This window comes from Ornithorhynchus anatinus, chromosome 3, assembly GCF_004115215.2.
Source record: "Ornithorhynchus anatinus isolate Pmale09 chromosome 3, mOrnAna1.pri.v4, whole genome shotgun sequence".
Taxonomy (NCBI): Eukaryota; Metazoa; Chordata; class Mammalia; order Monotremata; family Ornithorhynchidae; genus Ornithorhynchus; species Ornithorhynchus anatinus.
This window is the reverse complement of record NC_041730.1, coordinates 126,896,381-126,903,637: the sequence shown is the minus strand read 5'-3', so window position 1 is coordinate 126,903,637 and position 7,257 is coordinate 126,896,381.

The window sequence follows — 7,257 nt, the reverse complement described above, 5'->3', positions numbered from 1 at the left end:
GATCTCCTTAATCAGGCAAATCTTGTCTTGTCTTATGCTGTCAAGTTATCTTTGACCCATAGCGACGCCATGGTCGCATCTCTCCCAGAACACCCCACCTCCATCTGCAAACATTCTGGTAATGGATTCATAGAGTTTTCTTGGTAAAAATACAGCAGTGGTTTACCACTCCCTCCTTCCTCAGAGTAAACTTGAGCCTCTGACCTCCCCTGCCACCCCTGCCCAGCACGGGTGAGTTATGACTTGTAGCAGATTGCCTTTCACTTGCCAGTCACCGGCCAAGCTAGTAATGGAATGGACAGGCCTCTGCTTGACTCTCCCACACATAGCCGAGACTGGTAGAGGACTGGAAACTCTCCAGGTGCCACTCTGACGGGGGAATCAGGCAAGTATTTATGGCTAAGTTGTTTTGATGTCACAGTTAGAGTTGCACAGTCCCATCAGCATCAGTATCATTAGAAGCAGCATGACTTAGCGGATAGACCCCTGGCCTGGAAGCCAGAAGGACCTAGTTCCTAATCCCGGCTCCACCACTCGTCTGCTGTGTGACCCTGGGCAAGTCACTTCACTTCTCTGTGCCTCAGTTTCCTCATCTGTAAAATGGGGATTGAGACTATGAGCCCAACGTGGGACAGGGATTATGTCTAAGATGATTCTCTTGTATCCACCCCAGTGCTTGGTACAGTTCCTGGCACATAGTAAGCTTATAACAAATACCACAATTATTATTATTATTATCAGTATGTGCCTGTGGCCTTGGTTTAACTAGATGTGGGAGGGCCCTCTGGATTGTAAACTCACTGTGGACAGGGAACATGTTTACCAAATCTGCTGTGTTGTACTCTCCCAATCGCTAACTACAGTGCTCTACCCAATAAGTGCTTAATAAATACCACTGATTGATTGTTTGAGTGACTGATTGAAGCTGAGCTTAACTAACTAGACACTGGAGCCTAGGGGAGCCACGCCTTCTCATACAGTGGGTTTCTGAGTTGCCCATCATCCTCAGTCACCACCAGGTCTGTTCTTCCTGTCCTTGGTGGAGGGGTAGAGTGTTGGAATTTAAGAGGCAGGGGGCCAGGCCTGGGTCCAGGCTGATGAGAGCAAAGAGACAGAGAGAAAATTCCCAGTGAACATGGGCCCCATTCCCACCTTTAAAATCCATTTGTGGTAAATGATTAACAACAATCAGAAGCAGTGTAGCCAAGTGGATAGAGCACAAGCCTGGAAGTCATAAGGTCATGGGATATAAGCCCGGCTCCATCACCTGTCTGCTGTGTGGCCTTGGGCAAGTCACTTCACTTCTCTGGGTCTCAGTTCCCTCATCTGGAAAATGGGGATTGAGATTGTGAGCCCCATGTGGAACAGGGACTGTGTCCAGTCTAATTTGCTTATATCCACCCCAACACTTATTACAGTGCCTGGCACATAGTAAGTGCATAAAAAATGCCATTATTATCATTTATTTATTTTATTTATCTTCTAGCTTCCCTCAGAAGAAGGCTTTCGTGGGGGCCAAGGCCCAGGAAGTTTGCCAGAAAAATAATGGTGCTCTCCTACCGTGTCAGCTCCCTGTAGAAAGGATAATATGTCTTGTCAGTCGGTCAATTAGTCATATTTATTGAGTGCTTACTGTGTGCTGAGCACTGTAACAAGCACTTGGGAGAGTAGAATATAACAATATAATAGACACATTCTCTGCCCACAACGAATTTACAGTCTAGAGGGAAAGCAATGAGTACATTCAGGAGGTGCTCAATAAATATCAGTACTTTTTTAAAAAATCATGTTTGTTAAGAGCTTACTATATGCTAGGTACTGTACTAAGCACTGGATATAAACAAACTAATCAAGTTGGAATCAGTCCATGTCCCACATGGGATTCACAGTCTTAATCCCCATTTTACAGGTGAGGTCACTGAGATCCAGAGAAGTGAAATGATTTGCTTAAGATCACACAACAGATAAGTGATGGACCTAGGAATAAAACCCAGGTTCCTTCTGACTCCCCCAGACCTTTTGATTTATCCACTAGGCCGTGCTGCTTCTTATCTCAGGCATGTACATGACTGTTCATCTTTAAATTTGTCCCAGCGGGATGCAGCTTGGAGAAATTTCCTTGAATAATAATAATAATAACAACATTCCCTCACTGTGAGGAGGGAATGTGTCTGTTTACTGTTGTATTGTACTCTCCCAAGTGCTTAGTGCAGGGCTCTGCACACAGTAATCACTCAGTAAATACGACTGAATGAAGTAGGAGTAATGATATTTATCACGTGTGCAGAACACGATACTAAACATTGAGAGTGAGCCCGTTGTGGGCAGGGAATGTCTCTATCTGTTGCCAAATTGTACTTTTCAAGCACTCTGCACACAGTAAGTGCTTAATAAATAAGATTGAATGAATGAACAGTCCCTGGATCTCACAGTCTAGGAATATTCATTCATTCATTTCATTCAATAGTATTTATTGAGCGCTTACTATGTGCAGAGCACTGTACTAAGCGCTTGGAATGAACAAGTCGGCAACAGATAGAGGCAGTCCCTGCCGTTTGACGGGCTTACAGTCTAATCGGGGGAGACTGACAGACAAGAACAATGGCAATAAAACCAAACGCATAAAAAGATAAAAGACCAGGAGATATACACAGAATGAAAACACAAAGCAGTATGGTCCTGTGACCAGAGGAGCAGAATTCCAGGCTCACAGGGTCTTCGAGCATACTGTTGTCACTACTGATTGGGTGCTCAGTAAGTACCATTGATTGATTGATTTGGCCCTGACTTGCTCCCTTGCTCACCCCTCCCAGCTCCAAGGGTGCTTATGTACGTGTCCGTAATTTATTTATTTTCATTTCTGTCTCCCCATCTAAACCGTAAGCTCATTGTGGGGTGAGAATGTATATATTATATTGCACTCCCTCAAGTGCTTAGTAACAGTACCCTGCACACAGTAAGCACTCAATAAATATTATTGATTGATAGTTTGATAGACTGGTTAGGATAGCTGATTAAGCGTTGGTCTGTCTGAAGGCAGGGAACAGTTCTGGGTGAATTGTTGGGCATTTTCTGTTGAGAAGCCTCCATCTTTTGGAGTCTATGATTCATGCTTATGCTATGTGAGACACCCAGATCTGGATTGCTCAATCTCTATTTTTCAAGATCATTTCCTAATTTGGAATCTGGGATCCAGTGCCCTGGTGACACAATTAGATTGACCCAGGCCTTGGAGCTAGAAGTCTTATTGTTTTGACAAAAAAATAAAATATTAATATTGGATGTCCTGGATCCCATCCCTATAAACCTGCATCTTGAGGATGCAGAGTTGCAGGCTAGCCAGGACCTCAGAGCTCATTTTAAAAGAACCAAATGTCAGGATCATACTTAGTGTAGCTGTGTGGCCCAGGGGAAAAAGCACAGGCCTGGGTGTCAGAGGACCTGGGTTCTAATTCTGACTCTGCCCTTGTCTGCTGTGTGACTTGGGGAAATCATTTAATTTCTCTGTTCCTCAATTCCCTCATCTGAAAAATGGGGATGGTTCTCCTCCCTCTGACTTAAAATATGAACCCTACAGGGACTGGGTCCAAACTGATTAACACTTGTATCTACCCCATTGCTTAGAATTGAGCTTGACACATAGTAAACTCTTAAAATAGAAAAAAATCTAACCTCAAACCAAGACAGTTGTCACAATAATAGTGGTAGAGGAATAGCAGTAGTAATATTAAGAATTAATAATTGTGGTATCTACTAAATGTTTACTATGTGCCAGGCACTATACTAAGCGATGGGTATATATGAGCAAATAGGTTTGGACAGACTCCCTCTCTGTCCCATGCGGAGTTCACAGTTTCAATCCCCATTTTACAGAGAAGAGATAGATATAGATAGACAGATTAGATAGATAGATATAGATAGATAGATAGATAGATGGATAGATAGATAGATAGATAGATAGATAGATAGATAGATAGATAGATAGATAGATAGATAGAAATGTTATTCAGGCCAGATACAGGCCCTGCCTCCCAGGAGCTACCAGTCTAATTGTGAGAGAGACTAGGTACTGAATCCCTATTTTGCAGCTGAGGAAAGCAAGAAGCACAGAGAAGCTAATCAGGTTGGACACAGTCCCCATCCCACATAGACCTCAGTCTTAATCCCCATTTTACAGATGGGGTAATTGAGCACAGAGAAGTGAAGTGATTTGCCCAAGGTCACACAGCAGGCAAGTGGAGGAGATGGGATTAGACTCAGATCTTCTGATTCCTAAATCCATGCTCTATCCACTAGGTCATGCGGTTCTTCTTGTTGTAGCAGTCGGTTCTGCTGGAGATGGATAAAGGTAGCTAGCACTGGTTTGCATCAAAGTACAGGAAAGGAGAACTTCCCACAAGGCCCTGAAACTGCCTCTTCAATCAGACAGAGCCCCATTGCTCACTTATGTTCTCACCCATTGCAGTAGGATGACAATTATTTAGGGGTCTGGGAAAGATCACAGACTGTTTTTTAAATGCTCTGGGGCCAGCAAACCCCAAAACAAATTCGGCAGACACTTCTCAGTCAACTCTAGGCTCTTGCATATGTTAAAGGATATTTGATCTGAGCCATATGTTTCTGCTTAATTTATCTTTCATGTTTCGGCGAGAATGATTCGCTGCCCCAAAAGCCTCAAACTTCCAGCTATTGCAGCAAAATGGTGAACTTAAATAGGTCTTCGTTACTGTGGAGTGCAAAGCTCTAAGTCTTTGCCAGGGGCCACAAGGTAAGTTGGGACATAGTGTTATTTCCATGATTGAGAAAATGTGAAAGGTCAAAGCACCTACCTAGAGTCATTCAGCTCGTTCGCCATAGAGATGTGAAAAGTTCACAGCTCTCCTGATCTATCTCCTCAACTTTAAAATGGGAGATTAGTACTTCTTGTCCCTCCTGCTTAGATTGTAAGCCCTGTTTGGGACAGGGACTGTGACAGGCTTAATCATCTTGTATCTAGACCCAGTGCTTAGTACTGTGCTTGACACTTAATTAGCATTAAACATACCACTGTTATTATTAACTTTAGTGCCTGGCAAATAGTAAGTGCTTAACACATACCATCATTATCTCAAACACTTCATATAGTGCTCTGCAAAAAGCAAGTGCTGGCCTAGTGATTGGAGCATGGGCCTGGGAATCAGAAGGATCTGGGTTCTAATCCCTGCTCCGCCACTTGTCTCCTGTGTGACATTGGGCAAGTCACTTCACTTCTTCATGCCTCAATTACCTCATCTGTGAAGTGGGGTTTAAGACTGTGAGCCCCACATGGGACAGGAACTGTGTCCAAACCAGTTTGCTTGTATCCACACAAACACTTAGTACAGTGCCTGGCACTGCTTAAAAAAATACCATAATTATAATTATTATCATTAATATTCTTAGAAAGATCTAACAGAGCTCCACCTAGTTCTCTGCCTTGGTTTCTAGGAGTGAATTTCTTCGGATTTATTGAGCACTCAGAGTGTGCTCAGTTCTGAACAGATGTGCTCAGCTCTGAACAGAATGTGCTCTAGAACCCTACTCTGTGACCTTGAGCAAGTCACTTAACTTCTCTGTACCTCAGTTTCCTCAACTGCCAAATGGAGAGTCATTATCTGTTCTTTCTCCTTCTTAGAACACTACTGGATATATAGAAAACACTTAACAAATGTTGTTATTATTATTTTATTATAATATTAATATATTATACACAGGGGGTCTGATACACAGGTGGAGGGGGTGGATTTTGAGAGACTATTTGAGAGAGTAATTTATTATAATTACTACTATTGGACTAGAATATTATTACTACTGTAGACTGTAAGTTCGTTGTGGGCAGGGAATGAGTCTGTTTATTGTTATATTATACTCCCCAAAGTGCTTAGTGCAGTGCTCTGTACCCAGTAAGCACTCAATAAATCTGATTGAATGAATGAATGAAGATAAGTAGCGGAGAAGCAGCGTGGCTCAGTGGAAAGAGCATGGGCTTTGGAGTCAGGGCTCATGAGTTCGAATCCCAGCTCTGCCACTTGTCGGCTGTGTGACTGTGGGCAAGTCACTTAACTTCTCTGTGCCTCAGTTCCCTCATCTGTAAAATGGGGATTAAGACTGTGAGCCCCACGTGGGACAACCTGATTCCCCTATGTCTACCCCAGCGCTTAGAACAGTGCTCGGCACATAGTAAGCGCTTAACAAATACCAACATTATTATTATTATTATTATTATTATTATAAGTAGTTCTTTTTAACATGTTAAGTTTGAGGTGATCACAAAACATCCAAATAGAGATGTCTTGAAGGCAGGAGGAGATGCAAGACTGCAGAGAAGGAGATCAGGATGAAGATGGAGATTTGAGAAACATCTGCTTAGAGGTGGTAGTTGAAGCCATGGGAGAGGATGAGTTCTCCAAGGGAGTGGTTGTAGATGGAGAAAAGAAGGGGACCCAGAACATAACTTTCAGGGATCTCCACAGTTAGGGGTAGGAGGCAGAGGAGGAGCCAGCGAAAAACTCTGAGAATTAGCGGCCAGAGATATGAGAACCAGGAGAGGACAGTCAGTGAAGCCGAGGTTGGATAATGTTTCCAGGAGAAGGGGATGGTCCACAGTGTCGAAGGCAGTTGAGAGGTTGAGGATGATTAGACTAGAGTAGAGCCCGGTGGATTTGGCAAGGAGATCATTGATGACCTTTCAGAAGGTGGTTTCTGTGAAGTGAAGGTGACAAAAGTCTGATAGGAAAGGGTCAAAGAGAAAATTGGAGAAGAAGAATTTGAGACAGTGGGTTTAGACAACTTGTTCACGGAGTTTGGAGAGGAACAATAGGAGGGAGATGGGGAGACACCTGGAGGGATCCATGGGGTCATGGGAAGTTTGTTTTAGGATGATGGGACATGGGGCATGTTTGAAAGCAGTGGGGAAGAAGCCAGTGGAGAACAAACAGTTGCCATGATAGCTAAGGAGAGAAGAAGGGAAGAGGCAAGTGTTTTGATAAGGTACAAAGGAATGAGGTCTGATACACAGGTGGAAGGGGTGGATTTTGAGAGCAGGCAGGAGATCTCCATTTCAGAGTTGATGAGAGGAGAAGTTGAAAATCTGTTTCTACTCCAGAGCCTACCAGAAGGCTTGATACATAAGAAGGGCTTAATAAATCTCATCATTATTATCATTGGAAACCTCAAAGAGAGTAAAAACCATCGGAGGAAACAAACACAAATCAGAGTGGGATCAGGATGAATAGGCAA